Here is a 22688-nt window from a genome sequence, read left to right as displayed (position 1 = left end):
AAGGAAAGAAACCACACAGACAATAAAGAGATGTCAACGCGAAGACGCGATTAGACGCAAATTTGCCCGGGGCGGCACAAATTGACGCGCCGGATACATCAGTGTGAGTTGAAAATGGTTCAACTGGAGCTCAAAAAAATCTGCGCACACACGTAATATAATTCATCAGCACTGCAAACTCCATCCTGCCCAAAGCTGAATGAACAACTCTCTAAAAGAGTTTCAATGAAAACTAAACGTACAACCTCCATGAAAGTAGGGTTACCTGCAGGACTTCTGTATTAGACTGCATTGGTTTCAGCTGGTTGTACCTGATAAACTGTCAACAGGGAGTATACAGCGCATAGATTTCAAATGGTGAAGGGGTAAATACAGTGCATGATATAGTAAAGAGGGACTGATTTCGGACACAGCTACAGTCTTTGGTGTAACCGCTGTTCTAAATCAGGAAGCTTCATGTTCTCTCCCTACACCTCCTCCACTGTTTTCTTCCACTGGGACTCTGCAGTGCATCACCACTTACTGTGCAAGAAGGGAAGATGTTATTTTAAGGGAAAGATTGTGGCTGGATGAGCCTGAAAACTTCCAACTGTGTCAAATAAAAAGTGAATAAGGAGAAAAAATAAATGGGATTAGAATAAGCGTTCAAAGCAACATTCGATCAAAGGTGTGTCAACCACCAAAGCTCTGTAATCCGAATGGATCCAGGAAGTACCTTTCAGCATCATTAGCTAATTGAATCCAGTATTGATTCCATATCAGTAATAAGTGATATATGGGGCTCATATTAGTTATATTAGGTTAAATAGGCAGCCATAAGGTCATGAGCACGAGACATTTCGTATTCAGTCATAAATTGATCTGCCATGTTTTATTAGACTGGTGTGCTGCAGTGGCCGTGTGTGTGGACACTTATTAAAAGCAGAGTGTGGTTGATGCAGTGCAGGTAGCGGGGAGTGGAGGCATTTTTACAATAAATGCACGTAGAGATATATTTTCAGTCTGATTTATGTATTATATATATATATATATATATATATATATATGCATGTATATTTATATATATATATATATTTTTTTTTAAATATATATATATATATATATATAAATAATATATAAATAAATAACTATATATATAAATAAATATATATATATATATATTTTAATATTTATATATATATATTTTTCTATATTTCTATATTTATTTATATTTATTTTTTTATTTGTTTATTTTTTTGTTGTATTTTTTGCACTGCGATAAAATAAGGACACTTGGTAAAAGCAGTGACGAGAAAAAAATATATATTTAATAATGAGAAAAAACCTGAGTGATCATTTTAAAAAGGTGAGTTATAGGAGCAATTTAAAAGTCAAATCTCTACCTATCTGTCTGTCTATCTATCAGAGCATCAGCGATTATTTGAGTCGTTGATCGATAGAAAGTTCATCTGCAACTATTTTGATTGATTCGTCGCAAAAATGCCGAACATTCTTTGGTTTCAGCTTCTCAAATGTGAGGACCGGCTGTTTTTCCTGGTCAGCTTTAACAATCAATTGAATATCTTTAGGTTTTGGACTGTTGGTCGACCAAAAAAAGCCAACTGAAGGCATCGCCATGGGCTCTGAGAGGTTTTGAATGGCATTTGTTCAATAATTTTTTTAACATTTCACAGATTGAATGATTAATCGATATTGAAAATAACTGTACTATTGTATCTCTAGAGTGAACCGGCAAGCTCTGCGAGTGTGATTATAACATTTCCGACTGACTTGGACTTGTTTTGAAGAACCTATGGTCAGCAGAAGATTGTCATTTTTTTTAGTGGAAAAAAAAAATTCTCGTAAAAAATTACCAGGCTGATACTCTTCTTGTAATTTCTTCCTTTTTTATAGGCTGGTCAAGGTTTAAAGTGCTAAAACCACCGCTGCAATGTGTTTTCCATGTTTTTATGACAGTTGAGTGTGATGTATTGGCAAACGACGTTGTAGTTAATGACAGCGCTGTTTTACGAGTGGTGTCACTTGTCAATGCAGTGTGTAAATGAACGCACACTTTGACCCCTGAGGGTGTGACACAAATGTTGGTGAATGTGTGTGTGTGTGTGTGTGTGTGTGTGTGTGTTTGAGCACGCATGAACAACCGACTGCATGTGTGCCCATAATGTTCAACACTGCACCTTAATCAACATTGCTCAATGTAATTTGACCATTTGTAAGCATTACCGGATTAGTGTGCCCAATTATCTGCCATCCTCAACGCTGATATGAACAAATGCTGGATCCATAACGTGGACTTAATAGACGTATGTTCAGCTGATGTATCGCACGGCTAATTTCGTGATTACATTTTCAGTGACCAGACCTTGTCCTGTCTGCTAATTGCAGCAGGTTAAGCAGCAAGCAAGGCAATACGAATCTATCGGGTCATGTTCCAAACACAGAGGTCTGTTCTCTGTGTGTACTGGCCCCCCATCAATCCTCAATGATGTGCATGCTGTGTGTGTGTGTGTTTATTTGCACATCCATCCCCTGTGAACTCTCGCCTCATCCTATTGATGGCTCTCATATAACCACCCTCTATAAAGCAGCATCTCCATTAAAATGAAATACATGTTCAGCAGTACAGCAGGTACTTTTTTATAACTCTAGTAAATATAAAATGTTTTACAGCGTTATTGTTTTCAGGCAGTGAGTGATGATAGAGATGAAGATGGTATTTTATGGGTATTTTATGTGGGTCGTCTTTATGGAGAATTGGGTGGTTATAGATATAATAAAGGGACTGATTCTCACACTATGTCCTGACCTGGCACCCGTGACCACAGTTTAATATTTGTTACATTAAACAAAGTCTAACTCTAATCTCCTCGTGTCTCTCCCTAATTAATATCTTCATTAATCACCCACTGACTCCACTATTTGAGCGATGACGGAATAAAATCTAGTCAGCCTCGGTTGAATCTTCTAAAACACCTGTACCTTATTCCTATTTGGCCACTATTATTTTTCATAAAGTGAGCTTTGAGTAAGGTTCACCGAACTCTTTGATCCGAATGTGGGCAGGATGCAAACTTTTCTTACCACGTTAGTGCTGTGCTGTCTATTTTAAAAGGTATCTAATAGAGAAAATGAGCTCCCTTTTGATGTTTGCTATTGTACCAGAGAGAGAGGAGGGTGTCAATAACTCCAGTGGCTGCGCGAGCGATTTCAAAAGGAATGGAGGAACCCCTAATGCTTCTATTAATGCCTGTATGTATATTTTACAAAGAACATACAGTATTTAAATAACCGTACTAAATATATGGCTCTGAATCTGCATGAATTAATGACAAGCATCAATGATCAAAAGTCAAATTCAAAGTGAATGCATTAATCACTATTATTTAATTCATATTCATTTAAAATGTAGAAAACCAATAGATGATTATGAATGTCTATCATTAGCTGCTTTTTTTCTGATCGACAGTTATTCATTAGAAATGAGAGATGGAGGGAAATCAGTGCAGATTCAGCAGAGACACGCAAATAACATCTGCAAACATAACTGACCCAACTCAACTTTAAACTAAAGATAATATACCTTTATAGGTACTTTTTACAGTAGATCTTTCAATGATTTATACTTTCATTCAGTCATTCATCTTCTCATTAGAGTGTCTGTTGCTCTCAGGGAGGAGAATATTTCATCTTTGCAAGCTTTACTGTCCTTCCTTTATTATAGGAGGCAAGATTATGCTTAACAAAGCAAATCCTTGTGTGCTTCGCATCGTCCATTTAAAACACTGAATGAAAATAAACATAATAGAGAAGAACAATGGTTGAGGAATAGACATTACAGCCCCTAACTTAATCTTTTAAAAAGCTGTGGCAGACACAAAAGATTGAAGCCTTGATTTAAAGGAGTTTAGAAGTGGGGGTTGACCACAGTGCGTCCAAACCAAAAGCCGATTCTTCATGTTTTGCTTTAACCCTCGGATCAGGGAACAAACCATCAAAACTTTTTAATTTCCACCTGAGACAGTTGACGATACAGAGGCAGATCAGAGATGAGTTATGGTTAGTCCTAGTAATCGTTACCAATTTAAAAATTGATCCACTGACACAGTAGCAGCCAACAGTGCTCTAAGAACTGGAGTCGTGAGCTTCACTTTTTTGCTTAGACATGAATCATTAAATTCCCACTACATTTTAAAGCAACAGTAGCATGAGTTTGTCTGGCTAATTGTCTCGAGGTGGACGTTAAAATTTGGGTCTGAGTCGACAACTATTTCTGATTTTTGTTCTTCTGTGAAGGTGAGCACTGTCTTTTAATCCTTCTTCTTTGGTACCATAAACATCTGTTTTGCCTTTTTAACTGCTTTAATCATTGATTTATTAAAAGTAATTATTTGGCACATTGAAAACATCAGTGCGTCAGGATCACTGTGATCATTTGTCCTCTCATGTTGCATGATTAAATGACATTAATGACTATTGCTCTCCAGTAAAAGCCGTGTCCTGTCCGAGTATCAGCTTTTGGGGAACTAGAAATCAAAGAGTTCCCAGAGTGACCCCCTTCTGTTCTAGAGTCTTTCCAACGGGATCTGAAAGCCCAAGTGGCAGCTCAGAGAGAGCATGTAACACTGAAGCTGAGGTTAAAAAATGATAATGATCGAGGTTGAAGTTGTGAAGTTTTCTCAGCACATTGGTGATTAGTTTGTTCTTGTGTAGTGGTGGACACTCACAGCTCCTTTCTGTCTGTGCGTGGGCAGATGCCAAGCAGCACTGCGGTTAGCCCCCCCCCGCCGAACCACCACCACCCTCCCTCCCTCTCTCTCTCTCTGCATTGTTGTCCGGTGTGTTTACAGTCCGTGGGCTGCAGTGGGCCAGAGGAGGCCCTCGATTGGCCCGGACTGAAGGCGCCTATGTGGGTCAGCTCTGGTTCCTGCCCCGCCTTCAGCATCTTGACCACAGCCTCAAGCGCTGCGCGGGCCAGTCCGGTCTCAGCTGCAGGACACAGTGACCTGAGCCTGGGAACAAAAATCCAGTGGTCGCTGCATAAACAGAGCTGATGGAGCAACATCCAGCGGGATAGGATGGAGTGAGAGGTGTGGAGCATGGCAGGGTAGACTGTTGATTTAGCAGGTAAAGGTGAGGGCAGTGAAATGTGGGCCGCGGGAGTAAGAATTCAAACCCCTGTTTTCAGTCAACTTGCAGGTACATGGACAGTTTCTCTCTTTAGAGCACAAACTTCCCCCTCAAACTGGCAGCCTTCCCATCCCAACAGCACCACACACAGTGTCTGAAGTGAATATGATTTCACTCACAAGCCAGGGCTGTGCAGTGCGATTAGAATCACTATCAGGATACGGACAGGAATATTTCACTGATATCGATATGTATCATGTCATGGCAAGTACCACGGGCAAAATTACACGTCAAAAAGAAGGTGATGCTTAATCCGGTCGAGTTTGTGCCACTGTTATGAACTACATCACCCAAGACTTCAGGGACTTAATTTGTAATTTTTAACTACAGTTTGCTCGGAGACAATTCGGACAAATGATTTTTGCAAAACAGTAACACAATATGAGGGGCTGAAACTATGAATGTTTTCATGAATGATGAACTTATTGACATTTTCTGGAGTAAATGTTTTACCCTTTAGTCTGAAAGAAAAAAAAAAAAAAGTCAAAATATAGTCCAACAGTCAGAAATCGAAAATACTGGCTTTACAATGCAGAAGCTGATACATGAAGCAATCATGACGGTATGAGACTATATCAAGCACATGGAGGCATCAAAGAGTTTGGATTCAAATTGTCTCTTATCCTAATATTTGTCACTAATATGTCATCAGACTGAAAGCGCAGCTGAGATTACCACAAAGAGCATTACACACTTCAGATTTTTTTAAAAGTGGACAGGACCGTCTCCAAAACGTTGGCAATCCAAGCAGGCCACCGTGACTTTTACTCACACTCGCTCCGCAGCAGATAAATTCCCACAGGACACATATTTTAACACACGCTGGTTATCATAAAACATTTGGCGGCGCAGAGCGGCGATCCTATACTTAGCAGAGTAATGACTGGTGCCGTTTTACACGGACATGTATCTGATTAGAGTGTCATTTGGAGGGATGTCTGTGGCGGCCGCAAGGCCACCAGATACAGTCCACATGGGAAACAACAGAAAAACAACTTGCATGCACAGATCCAGACATGCTCGTTGTCACTCACTTTCTCTTTCTTTCACTCTCACTCACTCACACACACGCACACACACACACACACGCACGCACAATCACACTCACACATGCCCATCAGTCACATTTGTTTCAAGCAGGAACTGTATATACAGTCTTGTTGAGAGATACTTCACAGCACACTGTTCTCCATCTCAACACACCCCGGCCTGATTGGAGGGTGCCGGGGAGGCAGAGTGAGAGTCGGGGCCAAAGGTAGATTTCAGCAGAGGTGAGGAGAGAGAGAGGGAGTCTGCGGAGTGTGGGGTCATTATTAAGAGAGAACAGCTGGACCCATGCTGCTAGATCCACAAGCTTTACCAGGACTCTACTGCTCCCTGTTGGCCGCAGAGGAAACCTTCCAGCTCACGGCTCTCACTCGTGTCATCTGTGTATACTCTCTGGTATTTTAAGTGTTTATACCCTTATGTACAGTACTCATGTGTATCCCTACTCAAATGCCTTCTAACTCAAAACCTGCGGCGCTTTCGCTTCAAAGGCCCCCCAGAACCCGAGACAGAGTTTATTTGATTGCTGGTCAAAATATGTGGTGTCACTGTGGGATAACAAAGCCTGTAAACCTCCTGCATTAAAGAGCGTAGCATAACACTCCATATGCATCCACACAAGCAGCTCGAGTTACAGCCGCCGACCGCCGCAACCTGTTATTCAAGTTCCTCTCCTATAAACACACCACGTCTCTATGGCTTTGCTGTCTTTCATCTCATCGTCCCTCTGATTGTTGTGGAGAGGTTCTCTTGAGAGACTCCTACCCCCCCAACACACACACACACACACACACACACACAGTGAGAGTCAGTTATTCCTCTTTGTGAGGAGCAGTACACAAATATATACACTTGCAAACATACAAACGTGGTCCGAGCACAAATACAGGCAGTGGGCACACGGGCAGAAACATGCAGATTTGGCAGACTTTTTTTTTTTTCCCCCCCGAATGAAGTGAGCATGTGTGATTCCTCATGGGTGTCTGCAGAATCTTTGCTATTTTTCAAGTTTCAAGTAAAATCTTTTTTTTTTTTTTTTGAAAGAGGAAACAGAGAGGATGTGGTTTCCTCTACAAGAAGAAAGCAAGAAAGAGAATTTCCTGAAAACAAGAGAAATTACCTTGATTTAGTATCAGAAACATTACACTTGATTCAAGTACAACGTCAAATTCATTTTCCTTGGAGAATGTTTGAAGAAACGTTGGGCGGGAGAAAAAAAATCACTTCAGAAAGATGAGATCGCAAGAGTCAGTGGTGAGAAGTAATCAAGTACATTTACTCAAGTGCCGTACTTACATACAGTTTTTAGGTACTTGTAATTGTTCCATTTAATGCCACAGTACTCCGCTAAATTCTGTAGGGACATATTGCACTCTTTCTACTCCACTTACATTTTTTAACAGCTATAGTTATGACTAAAACCAATAATCCTCTAACGAAGCATTGTTATAGATTAAACTATCCAAAAATACATCAAGTAGTTACACTGAAATGCAGCTAATGCATTAGATATTATAAGCCAATTACATGTATGTACATCTATAAAACATATACAATAATATAACACGCTGCATATAACACATATCAAAATGTACAGACCCCCTGCAGTCATAAATGTGTTTTGCTATTTGTTACTTCACTTAATGTTTGAGCTTCTTTGTGCCGAGTTAGACACTCGAAGGCTGTTTTCACATTCATCTGCTGAAGTTGGATATCTTCTAGGTGCTCACCCTAAATCTGAGTTCATGACGTGTATCAAGATTTTGTGACATCACAACCATTGTAGTTTAGAAGCCAATCAGGGCCCAGTATGCAGCTTACACAAGCGCGACCCGGAAACGTGAAACCTCCTGCGCACATACACTGAGAACTGACTTTTCAATGAAGCAGGGGAAATCGTGGTACGGCAGCTCCACATCTGAACAGGGGTGGACGAAGTATTCAGATTTTAAGTAGAAGTAGCAACACCACAATGTAGAAACAGAAGAAGAAGTCCTGCATTCAAAACTTGACTGAAGTATAATCATTTGACTGAAGTATATATGTAAATAAAGTAGCAAAAGTACAAGGACTCATCATGTAGAATAACCTACTTCAGAGAAATGTATATTATATTACTGGATTATAATCACTGACCCGTTACTGTATACAACACTGTAATGTTCCAGCTGGTAAAGGTGGAGCTCATTTGAATTATTTTATTATATTGTTGGGTAGCTTGTGAATTTTCCACCAGGCATTAATAAAGCCTAATATTCCTCTATAATAATACATCATCTATTTGCTGATTGTATTTTGTATTACTAATCTGAATCTGCAAGTAACTAGAGTTATGAAATAAATCTAGGGTAATAAAAAGTAGAATACTTCCATCTGAAATGTAGTAGAGTAGAAGTAGAAGGTAGAAAATGGGATAACTCAAGTAACGCAGCTCAAAACTCTTAAGTAAAGTAGTTGAGTAAATGTACTCAGGTACTTCGAACGACTGCTTTTGAAATGAACAGTATTAGAATATTTATAGATTCTGGATTTGTCAATGAGGGAGAAAGAAGCCTTAACTAAGCTTAAGTTTTTGGTGGAAAACAAATTATTATTATTTAATCAGAGTATTTTTTTATATACTTTAAAACATGTCGGAAGGAAATCTTTAATAACCTATAAGGAGCCATTCTGCTGACTTTCTCTTCATGTACATTTTGCTCTTAACTATTTACTTGAATGAAGGATTTTTAGCTACAATTTTACTTTCAACGGGAATTAAAGAGGAGATTTACTTCCAAATTATTATTTTTTTTTCAGTAGTATTGCTGTATTTCCTTGAGTTATAGTTCTAAAAACATTTTCCACCGCTAGCAAGAGTCGACTTCAGAGTGTGTTTTCACTCCTGCCTGTTGTTCACATGGAGCTCCGGTCTTATCAGTGGGGCTATCTGAGTGCCGTGAGCCCAGGAGAAGAGGCAGGGTTGGGGGGGGTGGAAGGTATGACACACTGCCTGGTCTGAAGCCCAGACACCCAGCTCCTGTTACCAATGAGAGACTCATGGAGAAAAAGCACAATGGCGGTGGCAGGAGGGGGCATGGGAGTACAAGATGTGTGTGTGTGTGTGTGTGCGCTGCAAGTTTGTGGATGCAGCCACCATGGAGGATCTCTTGCACAGTTTGAATTTGAATATTTCTTCCACCGCGTCTCATCTGTGTCTCTTTTTGGTTTGTGGCTGACAGTGTGAGTGCCTGTTTGCATGCATCGTATGTGGATGTAGATAAATACATATGATGTGTGTGTGCGTGTCTCTGACTCTGACTGTCTTGATTGATATATTACAGCCTCTGGGTGTCCAAGAATGTATGTCCCTTGTTTGTGTGTCACTTGCTTTTTGTGTCTCCATTTACAAATTGCTAAGACTGAGCTAAAATCTGCATTTGAAGTCAAAGCCACATTAACAGCAGGAAGTTGTGAGAAAACCATCAAAGGGAAAGAAAGACGCACTTGAAATTGACAGTTTGAAAAAAAAAAAGAAAAAAAAAGGAGAGAGGGGAGGGAGAACATGGGGGCGAGAAAGAAAAAAAAAGTAGAGAGACAGAGCTGGAGGAGAAAGAAGATGTCGAGTCAGAGCGAGTCAGTGACATGTGTTATTTATTTCCCCCATGTAAACAGAGAGAGAAGGCAGACATAATCAATAGGAAACTCCAGATTGTAAATAGACGGCTCTAATAGCCTAAACACTGGCCGCTATAGTTACACTCACACACATACATACACACATATCAGCAGCACTTAGCCTCCACACACAGAGACAAGGAGGGAGGTACTGCAGAGGGGGAGAAGGGATGGGTGGATGGAGTAAAGGAGAGCTGTAGGAGCATAAGCTGTGAGAGAAAAAGGAGAGAAGGAAGGGGGCCAGGCTGAGCGGGCCACCCTTATTTACCAATAAAGAGCCCTGATGAGAAGATAAACACACAGGAGACAGTCTGGGCAGAAGGAGGGAGAGAAAGAGAGAGAGGGGGGTGGGAAGGAGAGAGGGGAGTTGTGCTTTTATCATCCACTTTGTTCCAGCAATAGATAACCAGTAGTGAGGAGCTGAGAGAGGAGAGGTGTGAAGGTATAGACTTTAGAAGACGGTTTTCAGCATTAACGGGCAAAAACAGATCTGCAATTCCCAACATTATTTATAAATTTGGTCCAGACCTGCAGCTAAGGATTTGATTCACTCATCAATTAATCTGCCGATTATTTTCTCGATTAATCGAGATAATTGTTTGGTCTATAAAATGTCAGAAAATAGTGAAGAATACCAGCTAAAGCCCAAGTTTACGTCTCCAAATAGCTTGTTTTGTCCAATCAACAGTCCAAAAACCCAAAAATTAATGATATACTATCACATAACACAAAGAAAAACAGCAAATTGTCAAAATAAGAGGCTGGATGGTTGCTGATTAATTTTCTGTCGATCAACTAATCGATTAATCGACTAATTTTTTCAGCTCTAATTGGGTCCATACAGACTGTATGTTGAGTAACAAGTGGTGGGAATCCAATATAAGATGAGTGACCAATTAGTGATTCAAAAGGCTTGGATTGTTTTTATTAATTATCCACCCTGAAGATTTATAAATTTAAAACTGCACTACTCAATATATTTAAAGTAATAATCAGTAATAATCAAATGACTAAGTGTTATGTGAAAGACGTGGCTCACGGTGACAGTGAATCCACAGAGAATTATCACCCAACTCTCCAGTTCCCCTCAGATCTATGTAGCATTTTCTAGCTGCTTTGGCTGGACGGGCTGCAACTTTACTCTTCTGGTTCAGCCTCACCGCTCTTATCAACTGTTGGCGGAAAAACTCTAAAAACCCACTGCACACTACATCCACGACAAACCACTGCCCCTGCTCAGCAGCAAACAGCAGACAGACACAGTCAGAGACCAGCTGGTGAACATAGTGGAGCATTCAGCAGCTGAAGAGCCAGATGTTTCCCTCAGGAGTTGGTGGAGACCAAAAACAGAGCTAAAAGAGAGGAAGTACTGGACTTAGATTCATCAGGTGTCCAGAAAGACAACTCTAATTGAATGCTCATGTTGCTCCCTGTCTGCTGAATGTGTAAGTAGGTATCCGTTAATCTACTAAATAAGGTTATAATATGTGAATGCTGTGCTTACAGCTTGTTCTGCTGCCTCCAAGTTGCCAAAAAAAAAATCAATAAAAATCAATTAATGCTCCTTTAAAATTGAAACACAATCAACTCAGTATAGCTGATGAAGCCCAAACCTGTCTCCTAAAAGTTAAGTCTATATACGACTAATTTGCAACCTCAAATACGCTTTGAAGGTAGTGTAGAGCTGCCAAGATTACGTTTTCTATTAACATAATGGGGACATGTTGTGAACATTTTCTGGCAAGTGTTGAACCTATCCATAAAATGTTCACATGTTTCATTTGTTTTCTGACAAATTAACAAGTATTACGATAGAACAATACGGCTACAGCATTAGTCAAGTTGTTCACGGCTATGTTTAGGCACTGGCAGCAATTGGTTAAGGTTAGGAAAATATAATGATCTGATTTAATATGGAAAACCGCCTCAGTGAATTTAAGCACAAACTTTTATTAACGTTTAACCAAAATCACAATCTTTCGCCAGCCTTTACCAAGGTGCTTTTGTGGCCTAAACCTAACCACAAATCCAGGTTGACATTTCTGGAAGTGTGTACAAAGAATATTTACATTTGATGGACTGGTGAAGCCATAACAAAACGCAGTCTTGGGTTTGAATATTTTACTGAATGTAAACATCATATAGCTTCAGTGAAGAGTTGGAACAAGCTGATACACAATAAAATAAGTTTCCAAACCCTAAAGCTATGACAAGGAAATAAAAGGGAAAATATTTTAAGCTGGATTTTAAATTGTGTTGTGATTTGTGGCTGCAAATACAGTACTGTTTGGTCTAACTCTTCCAAACTACAGCAGTCAACATCATACATATGTTTCTTGGCCACTTAGCCTTTAAAACTATTCAGTTTTTAGTGGCTAACAGTTCTCATTTTGTCACTCGTCAGAAATCAGTTCATTGGTCAGTTGAGTAACTTTGCACAATCATTTCAATATTTCCTGACACTGGAAAGCAAAGTAACTACTTCACTTACTTTGTTTGCCACTCAGAAAGTCTAGAGTGCTGTTAAAAAAAAATGCATTATATGTGATTACATTTCACTTTTAATTACAACTTGTCTGAGACTGGTACGTTGAGACATAACTAGTGAGTAAATTGAGACCAGTCTTATTCAGAAACCCAAATTACTGCTAATTTGGTGACATGATTAGAGAGCAACCTTCCCGTAAGCATCAACCATAAGCCTGATGTTGACCCATTAATTATTTGCAACAGCTACTCAAAAACAGCTTCTTATCAGTTCAGATTTGGTAGAAATTTTCACAGATCTTCACAGGGTTTTTTTTCATTACGTGAGAACATGAAGTGAGTATATGAGCACTTTTAGAAGATGCTCTTTTACTTTGAATAAATATTTGAGCGATATTTGTGCAAGAGTAGTTGCACTTGAGTTCATTGTATCAGTGCTCCAATCATCCCTAAGGATGTGGCTTTTTGTGTTCTTGTGTGTATGTGTGTGTGCGATCGCGTGCGTGTGTGCGTACGTGTGTGCGATTGCGTGCTCATGTGTGTGCGTGTGCATGTGTGCGTGCATGTGCGTGCTCGTGTGTGGTTTTGGTCGCTCATGCAGTGTCAGAAGTCATCAGGGTGAGGCTGAGCGGCGACCCCATGACCCCCATCAGAGATCAGAAGTGAAGCACTTAGCGGTCGGTGCCAACCCCCCCCCCTCCTTCCTTCCTCCACGATCCACGCAGACAGCCTTCTCTGATTCCACCGCTGCTGCTAATAAAAGCAGCAGGAGACTAATTCAAGTCAACAGTCGAAGGGGGAGTCCTTGGGAGGAGAAGAAAAGCTAAAGGCTGTGCTGTCACTTAACTGGCAGCTCTGCCCTCTTTGAACAACTGATATCATACTTAAAGTGAAACAGGAAATTCATTCCAACAGGACAAATATGAAATAGGAGCCATCATATGCAGTGGGAGCATGAAGAATTGCTGCTGCTTTTTGATATTTCCGTCATTTCTGAATTCTCTGTATTTCTAGAAGTCACATATTTGAAGAGAGTGCAAGGTCAAGTACTCCTCTGTTCTTTTAAAGGACTCAAAGCAGTCTAATCAATTTCTATCACAAGGTATATTTACAAGTAACTCTGCAGAGACAAACGTTTTCACAACCGAGAAAGAAAAAAAAGTCTAGGTATTTCACACTGCTAAAACCTGTGACAGTGCTGTATTAAACGCTTTGGTGACAACTGTTTCAGCAAACCAGTGTTATGGACCAACACTGGCTTATCACTTGGGCTGCAACTAACGATTCGTTATCAACTAATCTGCTGATTATTTTTTCATTTAATCATTTAGCCTATGAAACGTAAAAAAAACTGATGTCTCAAAATGTAGTTTTTTTCTACAGTCCAAAAACCCCCAAATATTCAGTGAACAGTGATATATGACAAAGAAAAGCAGCAAATCTTCTATTATGAGAGGCTGAAATCTGCAGATTTTTGACAGTGTTTCACTATTTTGGCACGAAAAACGATTAGTCAATTATCAAAATAGTTGATTATTTTTCTGCTGATCGACTAATCAGTAGTTTCAGCTCTACTCTCTACTTCATACAAACGGCATACTATATGTATATGTCGGCATACTGTATTTTTTGCAGATTTACAAATAAATATTAATGCATGTAAGTGTTTTATGGGCTGTTATTTATTTTTAACAAAAAAAAATGTTTTAACAAAATGTAGAATAATTTGAGAGTGGAAGGGGCTGTTGTGTTTTGGTTCTATTATTTAGAATTATTTACCTCAAGTTTAATGTTTAATAGTTTTACTCTTACAGTTGCTGTTACTGTCTCCTTTGATAAATAAAGTTTATCATTTCCCTGCAAGATATCCAGCCTCAGAACATATATTTGTCACAGCTATCTAATAAACCAGATGAGAGAGCTCATAGCCAGAAATGTTTTTTTTTTTTATATAATCCTTGTCAGAATTTTTTTCTTTAATTATTGAGATCCATACAAAAATCCTTTATCACTGTGACTTGTCTTGAAGCTATCGGGAAGCTTTTTTCCAATACAAAAGATGAGGCATCAAGTGAGCCGAAGCTTGCCGTGACTCCTCAGTCGTCAGTGCTGATCACCCACCTGCATACTGCATATTAGAGTTACTTTGTTCTACAGGAAAGCAAAAATCTTTATGATTGCACTTTAAAAAGCGACGCCGCTCTGATTGTTTCAGCGCAAGACAGTCAAATTGGAGAGTCTACTTCAAGTAGAACTGAAAAGACCAACATTAATTGCTGGTGCTGGGTGGGACTGTGGGAGCTGTTGCTCATTTCCCTCCGTCGGAACGCCTGCTTCATTAAACTGACTGAGCGGGACGGTTTTGAGGAGAAAAGGATGATAGTTTCTCATGGTAATAACAGGCCTCAGGAGAAGCTATGTTTAAGAGACTACCGCAATGGCTACCCTGTCCTGCACCGCAGCACTCTCATGACCCTGGCTCTTGGGGACGGCACTGGCCAGACACAATTAGTGGTCACAGATACCTAGGTGCGTGTGTGTTTGTGGGTGGGAGCTTGCATGCTTGAATGGATGGGCGTGTGCGTGCGCGTTTGCGTGCATGCACACACATGAGCGCATAGTGTGTGTGTGCGCATTTGTAAGCCCATAAAACCCACATCCCACATTCAGTATCAGTGTCAGTGGGCGTGTACTGCCTGTCTGTCTGTTGTTGACGCCTGTATACTGTCAACGTGTCCCTAAATAACAGCTGGCCAGACTGTTGTTCAGTGGAAATCTATCCGCCACCTGTAAGAAGCTCAAGCATAATGTAGTCAAATAATGTGACACATCAAATGTTTCTTTTCATTAAAAACTGTCAAACTCCATTTGAGTAAAGCTGCGATGATTTGGGTCGTTTAAAATTCACATTCTTCAGATGAAAATCAAATGAAAAACTCACCACTTTTCAAGGCTTATGAAGTCCAGAAGGAAAAGCATCTTATTCTTCAGGATTATTCATCATTCTATGTCATTACCTCTAAATACATTTGTCCACTGTCCTATTTTTTATGGGTCTTGTCGCTTTCAGCACTCTGAGTCTTTTGAGGCTTCTTCAACCGTTTTCTCTCTGATATAACAAAGGAGAACACTTCCCTTTATTGCAAAAGAACGGGAAGACACGGAGCTAAGGGTGTGCAACGGGGGGTCTGATCTGAACAATTTGGCCCTGCAGGAGACTGGAAAGCGGTGTGTGTGTGTGTGTGTGTGTGTGTGTGTGTGTGTGTGTGTGTGTGTGTGTGTGCGCGCGCACATTGGTTTTTATTTTCAAGTTAACCAGAGATAAAGAACAGAGGTAAGAAAAATGTGTTCTTTTTGTCACTGTCTGTCTTTCATGTTTGTGAAAGGCAATTTAAAACTTATGAATCCAACCCACTACAAATTATATTTAGTGCTCGTTGAAAACTTGGATCTGGAACTTTTTTTTTTACTTCAATCAAATTTTTTCTCTCAACTGTAAGTTACAAGTAACAACTCTATCATCCCTATTAAAAATCAAAAATATTACCTTAAGCCCTACTGCTTCTTTAAGGCATTGTACAGATGTCCACACTTTCTTTCCTTTGTATCAATATTATGTGTATAATTTATTCACATTCTTTATTTTCTTTCCCATGTCCTGTATGTACATTCTAATACATCTAACTTTTTGTGAGTCAGTCTGTGCTCAAGTTGTCCTTTAAATGTATGCACTCACTCTCACCAGCTGGAGAGTTGCCAGCTGCAAATCCTTACCTGTTCTACTGGCGTAAAACAGCAACATCTTAACGTCCTCCTGTTATTATAAAATACAGACCAGATTATTTCACTGGATTTGGATTTATCTGGAATTTTTAAAAAATAAGATGTGCATTTCAGTTGCTCTGTGAACCGTGTCGAGGCCCATGAAAGCCTCTGGTTATCCTCAGTGTACCTGCTTGAGACCAACAGGCTCTCTGAGACTTCGTACACACAAACAGCCAGGCTCCACCACTCACTCACACACACACACACACATACAAACACACACACACAAACAGCAGTGTATGGCAGTTCTATTGGGCTCTTCACATTGTCCAGACGGCCCGATGTCAGGCAGCGAAATGAATGGCTGTTTATATTAGAAGGCTGGTTTAATGAATTAGACCCACAGCTCCTCTGTGTCAGCATCAGGCACATACAGACCAGACCCTCTCCTTTCCTCACCCCTCCTTACCCCTCGCACAAGGTAGGGGGGGGCAACCTGATTACGTCCTTCGGGACGGGTGAGGCAGAACGCCCGACAGGGACCCTCTAAGGACTCCCTGCTTATTTACAAAGGGCATCTGGCTGAGGCTGTGAGTGCCCCCCTCCCTTAAACCTTCCCCTTCTCACTAACCTCACCCATCGCATGTCCCCCAAGGTAGCTGAGATGGGCAGAGGTCTGCCTGTTTATATACATGTGTGGGAGGGGAAAAAAGAGTGGGGAGGATTACCGAGCAACTTGCACATGTTTGAACAAATATGTATACAACATGAGGTTTGCCACCCAGCCGTACATATATACAGGCCTCCAACGAGACCCACCTCTGTTTCTCCTCATTCTGTGTGAGCGGGTCAGCCGAAAAAGAGCGAGAGGTGGCTGTCATCCCACATCTTCATCAGACGACCGAGAATAGGAGCTTCTGACTCTGTGCCTCAGGATAGCAAGGTCTAACAGATGGAGGGGAGGAGAGGAGAGGAGAGGAGAAGGGGAAACAAGAAGGGACAGAAAAGAGGAGAAAAGAAAAAGGAAGGGAAAGGAGAGAAGAAAAGAGGAGCATTGGAATGGAGAGCAGGACAAGTTTGTCTCTCAAGTGACTCTTGAAAACCAATCTGATGATTCGCAGTGAAAAACCAAGGTGAAAGAGGAACACGGGGATGCTCTATGGATATCACATACAATTACAGCAAAAGACAAAGAAGACACGTTTTATAATCAGCAAAGCTTCTCCTCTGCACACACACATTCAGGCTCACACAGGAGCAAATCACCTACTTTTCACACACAGCCATGTGCTATGAAATGATTCCACCTCTTCTTCCCTTCATAAACCGGTAATCATTTTTCGCACTCATCTCCCCCTCATTTTCCTTTGTTTGTCTCCCGCGCCTGGTCCCTCTCTCCCTCTTGTCCTAGTCTCTAATTTACCATGCATCCAGCAGTGAACAGGAGCCTCTCAAATTGCCTTTGTCCATTTGCGTACATGGCTGGGGACAGCGTGTGCGGTGTCTGTTCGTGTGTGTGTGCGAAGGGAGTCTGTAGCAGCGGGGTGGTGGGTTGAGATTGCTGTAATCATGGAGTGCTACCTGTTCATTAAACACACAGTGGGAACCCTGCTTACAGCGTTTAGGAACCAATTAAAGCAGCACAGGCTATTAACATTAGCAACATTAGCTAGAGGAGTGTGTGTATGTGTGTGTGACAGCCTGTGTGGAAGGAGGAGACACTACAATTCAATATATAAGTGTTTCAATCATTTGCAAAACAGTGACTGACTGAAGCAGTGACTCTGTGACTAACTCACTGACTAACTGTTGATTGATGAGTCCATGAGCGTGCAATCAAGTGAGAAAATAAATGAAAAGAATAGAGTAGGAGGGATGATTGAGGAGGACAGAGGTAATACAGAGAGGTAAACTCTAAACTTAAGCAAGTTGTGAATGGCTGTGATTATAATACAATGTCTCTGAAGATGGCGTATGATTGCTCAGGTGTTGGGGGGGGGGTGGGGGGTGGCAGGGTGGCGGGGAGGGTAGCGTCTCAGGTCTTCAGGAACGGGAGGGCTCGGAGAGGTGCAACGGCAATTCTGGTGAGTGTAATTATCCATGTATGTCGCTCTCCAACACCGCCCCACCTCACACAATAGAGTGTGATTTAATAGAGACGAGCCGCCTTGATGGGACCTTGCTCTTCACATCCCGGGTCCCACTGATTTTTGGGATTCATCCAAGAAGAACCACTTTCCACTGGCTATCTGTTGGCAATTTAGCACTTGTGCAAAAGAGAATGGAGTGACTTGAGACCTTTAGTTGTAATACTTATTAAGTATCTGTTAACTGACAAAGTTCTCTCTTCCTAAGTAAGTTATACTGTGGTTTTGATGACAGCAATGCATCCGACATCTTGCATCTAAAATGGAAGAGAAGAGCTGAACCCACCAGGGGAAGCACACCAAATGAAAAAAAAAACAGAGGTCTACAAGCAGGCTAGCAGCTCTTCGAGGCTGTACTTAGACACTGCAGTCTTTGGAGCTAAGGTATAACGTTTACCATGTTTACCAATGTTAGCATGCTAACATTTCCTAATGCAAAAAGGATTAATGATTATTTTCTTGATTGATCAATTAGTTGATTAGTCTATAAAATGTTAAATAGTGGGACAATAGTAGGAAAATAGCATTTACAATTTGTCCAAGCCCGACTGTGATGTCTTTAATTCACTTGTCTAGTCCAACCAACTGTCCAAACCTAAAAAATGTTTGGCATTTTACCTTTAAAAAAAAAATGACTGAAAAACATGACTTAAATGATTACTCAGTTATTAAAATAGTTGGTGATTAATTTTCTGATGATTTACTAATCGATTAATTAACTAATCGTTGCAACTCTAAATGCAAATGCACAAAACTTAAACCACAGCTGTGGCTAATGGAAGCATCATTAGCTTTGCGGGTATTTGGTTGTAAACAAAAGTGTTGTACAAAGTGAAAACTGAAAGTGATGATGGCGTAAGATCAAAGGTCAGGGGATCAACAAAGTTATCACAGTTTATCCGGAGGGGAACATGAGTGTCTCAACCAAATTTCATTGTAGTTTGAGACATTTCAAATCAGAACTACCTCAACCTCATGGTGTCACTAGAGGAAAAGTCAGGAGATCACCAGTCATTAGGATTCATCAACTAAGGGAAATGAATATCTTTAGTAGATGTTGAGATACAAGATAGGAGAAAATCTGTGGCGCTAGAAGAAAAGTCAGTGGATCACCAAAGTCAATGTCAAATGTCTGATCAAAACATCATAGCAATCCATCCAGTAGTTGCTGAGATATTTCAGTCTGGACCAAAGTAGTTGACTGACCGACCAAGTGACACTGCTTCACCTAGAGCCAGGCCAGTAGCCCAGCTAAAACCAACCGAATTAACTCATCTTTAAGGCTGACATTGGAGGAAAGGCCTGCATTTTATATAAAGTATGTCTAAAAAAATGTTCTTCCCAAAGGCATAAAAACTAAGCCAAATGATCGATTTACATTAAGCAGGTCAGAGCTGGTCTGTGAAAAAATAACAGAAAAAATACTAAAAAATGTAATTTCTTTCATATAAACTTTTCCATCAAAGCTTCACACTGTGTCATCTCCTAAGTGCCATATTTAATACCTATATAACGATGGGCCAGATTAAGTGTAATTGTTCACCAGGAGAGGTAGAAACATGCAGCGCCATTGTCTGTCTCCCTTTTGTAGTTAGTTAAAAGGTGGATAAATAAGATGCAATTTAGAGACTTTTAAGAGATGATTTTTTTTTTTCTCCTACCTTAATCACAGTGAAATTACCGCTGGGTGAGGGCTGTCATTAAAACAGAAGAGGCACTTGCTTCTTGGATGCTCAAGGCGAGCATGAAACGCTAATAGCACGGTGCCTCAATGGCGCTAACAGTTTCAACAGGCCCTGTATTATCCTGCTGTGCCTGTAGTCGCGTCTACAGCACCCACTCACCAAGGACGTCTTGTGATGGTCTATTTGTAGTTTGTTGCAGCTGTTTACTTTGATAAATACACTGAGAAAGGCGGCAAGTGGTGTCTTCCAAAGCTGCAGAGACATGTAGTCATTTTCAAACTAAATGTATTTACTTGCTAGTTTTTGAGCTCTATACAGTGCAATCACAATGATGACCCACTTAGACCAGTTTCTACTCTGACACTATGTCCTGTAGCGGGGTCAGTATTAACCCCGACACGAGCTCAATGTTCACTGCTTTCACTTCTCGGTAGAAGGCACGATGTCTCATGCCGAACGTGCATTATCGCTGCCGCTCACTGTCTTGGAGGCCCAGGTTCGGCCCTGGGTGTGCGTCCCTCGGGCTGGCTTCTGGCCCCAGGCTACAGGACCCCGCCAGCAGGCATGAAGTGACGCGGCCAACATCCTCCAGATGTTAGCCTGCATTAGGGCCTGACAGCTTGTCATGTCACCGCCTACACTACCACACAGTTCCATCACCTCCCATCTGCTGCCCAACACCTCCTGAGGGAGAGGGTGGGGGCAGACACAGCGACTATGACAATTTACTGCCCGTCACCCCAGATTAGAGACAATACATCACATAACTGACAGATATGTCACGTGTACACATAAATCACAAACTTTTTGATACGGACAGCCGCGGGAGCAGCACTCAGATTCTTTACTCAAGTAAAAGTAAAAAGGTTTTATATCAAAATATACTTAAAGTACTGACAGTAAAATACTCATTATGCAGAATGACCTATTTCAGTATAATGTATATTATTGGATAATTATTGATTATATGATTGATTATAATGTTACAGCTGGTAAAGGTGGGGCTATTTTTTTTACTAATTTATATACTGCTGGGTGGCTTAGAATTTTGGTGGAGTAGCGGCAGAAAACAGGAATACTCACGTAAAGTAATAAAAAAATTGTACTGAAGTGCAGTACTTGAGCAAAAAGTACTTAGTTGCTTTCTGCCACCGATAATGAAATACCTCCATCTAAAAAGGCAGAGGCAGCTCTAATATAAACTGTGAAGATATGCAACTTCCTGCACATGTGACAGACTCAAGAGACAGGGCGTTTCTGAGTGTTCATTCATCACACCACATATCACTTTTAAAACTTGATGTAAAAAAAGCAACATATTTGCACCATTAAAAAGAGAAGGAAAAAAAAAACATTTAAAAAATAAACTGCAAAATAACTTCAAAAGTGTTTTTCAGGTTTTTGGATTTTTGAAAAATCCTAAGCAAGACATGTAATTAATGAATCAGTGATGAGTTTCTTCGGTGCCATACAATGCAAACTGAATATGCTCCTAAAGAAGTGACATCACTCAGTCGGATTAGCATTTAAGATTAAAGATACTGATGAAAATAAATGATTTGCAGCGGACTACCTGGCTGACCTACAGTATGAGAGGATTTTGAGCCGGGCCCAAAAAGAAAATAACTTGATGTTTGGCTCCCTCTCCTGGCACAAATGACAAACCTCACGTACAGAGCACGGGCCTCCTCCGACCAGCCACTGAGAAACAGGCCCTGCCTCTGTGACCACTCACCATAACGGTTGTATTGGAATCTATTGCCCCGGTGCATGCTGGGAAGGGTTCATCCTTATCAACAACCCTTTTAACTGTTCAATGAGTAAAGTGTCAATGACATAATGAAAAGCAAAGGGGTAAGAGAAGGGACAGCAGGGCTATATTGCTCTTCATACTAAAAGAGCTCATGAACGATTTGGCCGCCACACATTGACTTCAGCAGTAGATGTCGCCCGTGAGCACCGTTGAATGAGGCTACGAGAAACGAACCTTTTGGCGAACCGACGGGCTGGAAAGCCACCGGTTGGCAGGCAAGCTCACCGGTAAATTAACATAACGGCCGCGGCGACTTTTCGAGCAGAGATCGTATGTGACCAGCGCAGCCTGGCAGGGCAGATGGATACTGAGCACCGGCGGTTTAAAGGAAAACTGCGGCTCATTACAACTTGGGGTCCCTTTTTTAATGGTCCTGGCCATCATTTCTATTGGTTACGATAACACTGTACTCACCAAAGTAACTGCTGAGATGTGGGAATATGGCATCGCTACAACAAAGTCTGACGGCGACAGGTTATAAACAAGCCGACAGTTTGGCTAGATTATCTGAACCACTTTATTAGGAGGTCAGACAGAAAGTTAGCTCACCTGAAGTACTGGCAACAGTATATGATAGGGTGTCCTTACACGGGAAAAATGTTTCCGTACGCAACTATTCGTCCTCGACCCAAAAGATTTTTTTTTTTTTTTTTTTTTTAAAGTCAATATCCTGTAACAATCTGTGGACAAAAAAAGTGCAGGAGACATAGCTATGCTGAGACCAAGAATGGTTAAGTCCTGTTCTAGTATTCAATTTTACTGCTAAGCTAAGTGACTAAACTCCCAGGTTTGTAATTTCTTGTGTGTTTGACGTTCCACAGAGTGCAATGTAGGCCAATACCTGGGGACTGTTTCATTTACTTACGTGTTTATTTTTCTCGTAGATCATTGTCTGGCTAG

General features: G+C 40.8%; 1 long non-coding RNA gene across 2 annotated transcripts in view; it reads right to left on the bottom strand.

Annotated features, from left to right (window-relative positions):
- Window positions 1–22688, bottom strand: part of LOC120801531 — a 42042-nt gene that overhangs the window by 18815 nt on the left and 539 nt on the right. Inside the window, exons 2-4 of one of the 2 annotated variants that reach the window (XR_005709110.1) lie at window positions 16963–17088; window positions 16153–16192; window positions 11210–11243 (exon numbers count right to left, since the gene is read on the bottom strand). This is a non-coding gene — a long non-coding RNA (uncharacterized LOC120801531). Of the gene's footprint in view, window positions 1–11209; window positions 11244–16152; window positions 16193–16962; window positions 17089–22688 lie in introns of those variants that run through there. The other variant, XR_005709109.1, reaches the window with a different exon arrangement.

The sequence above is a fragment of the Xiphias gladius genome, chromosome 16, assembly GCF_016859285.1.
Source record: "Xiphias gladius isolate SHS-SW01 ecotype Sanya breed wild chromosome 16, ASM1685928v1, whole genome shotgun sequence".
Classification (NCBI taxonomy): domain Eukaryota; kingdom Metazoa; phylum Chordata; class Actinopteri; order Istiophoriformes; family Xiphiidae; genus Xiphias; species Xiphias gladius.
The sequence above is the reverse complement of the archived record's forward strand: the minus strand, read 5'-3'. Positions and strand labels throughout refer to the sequence as shown.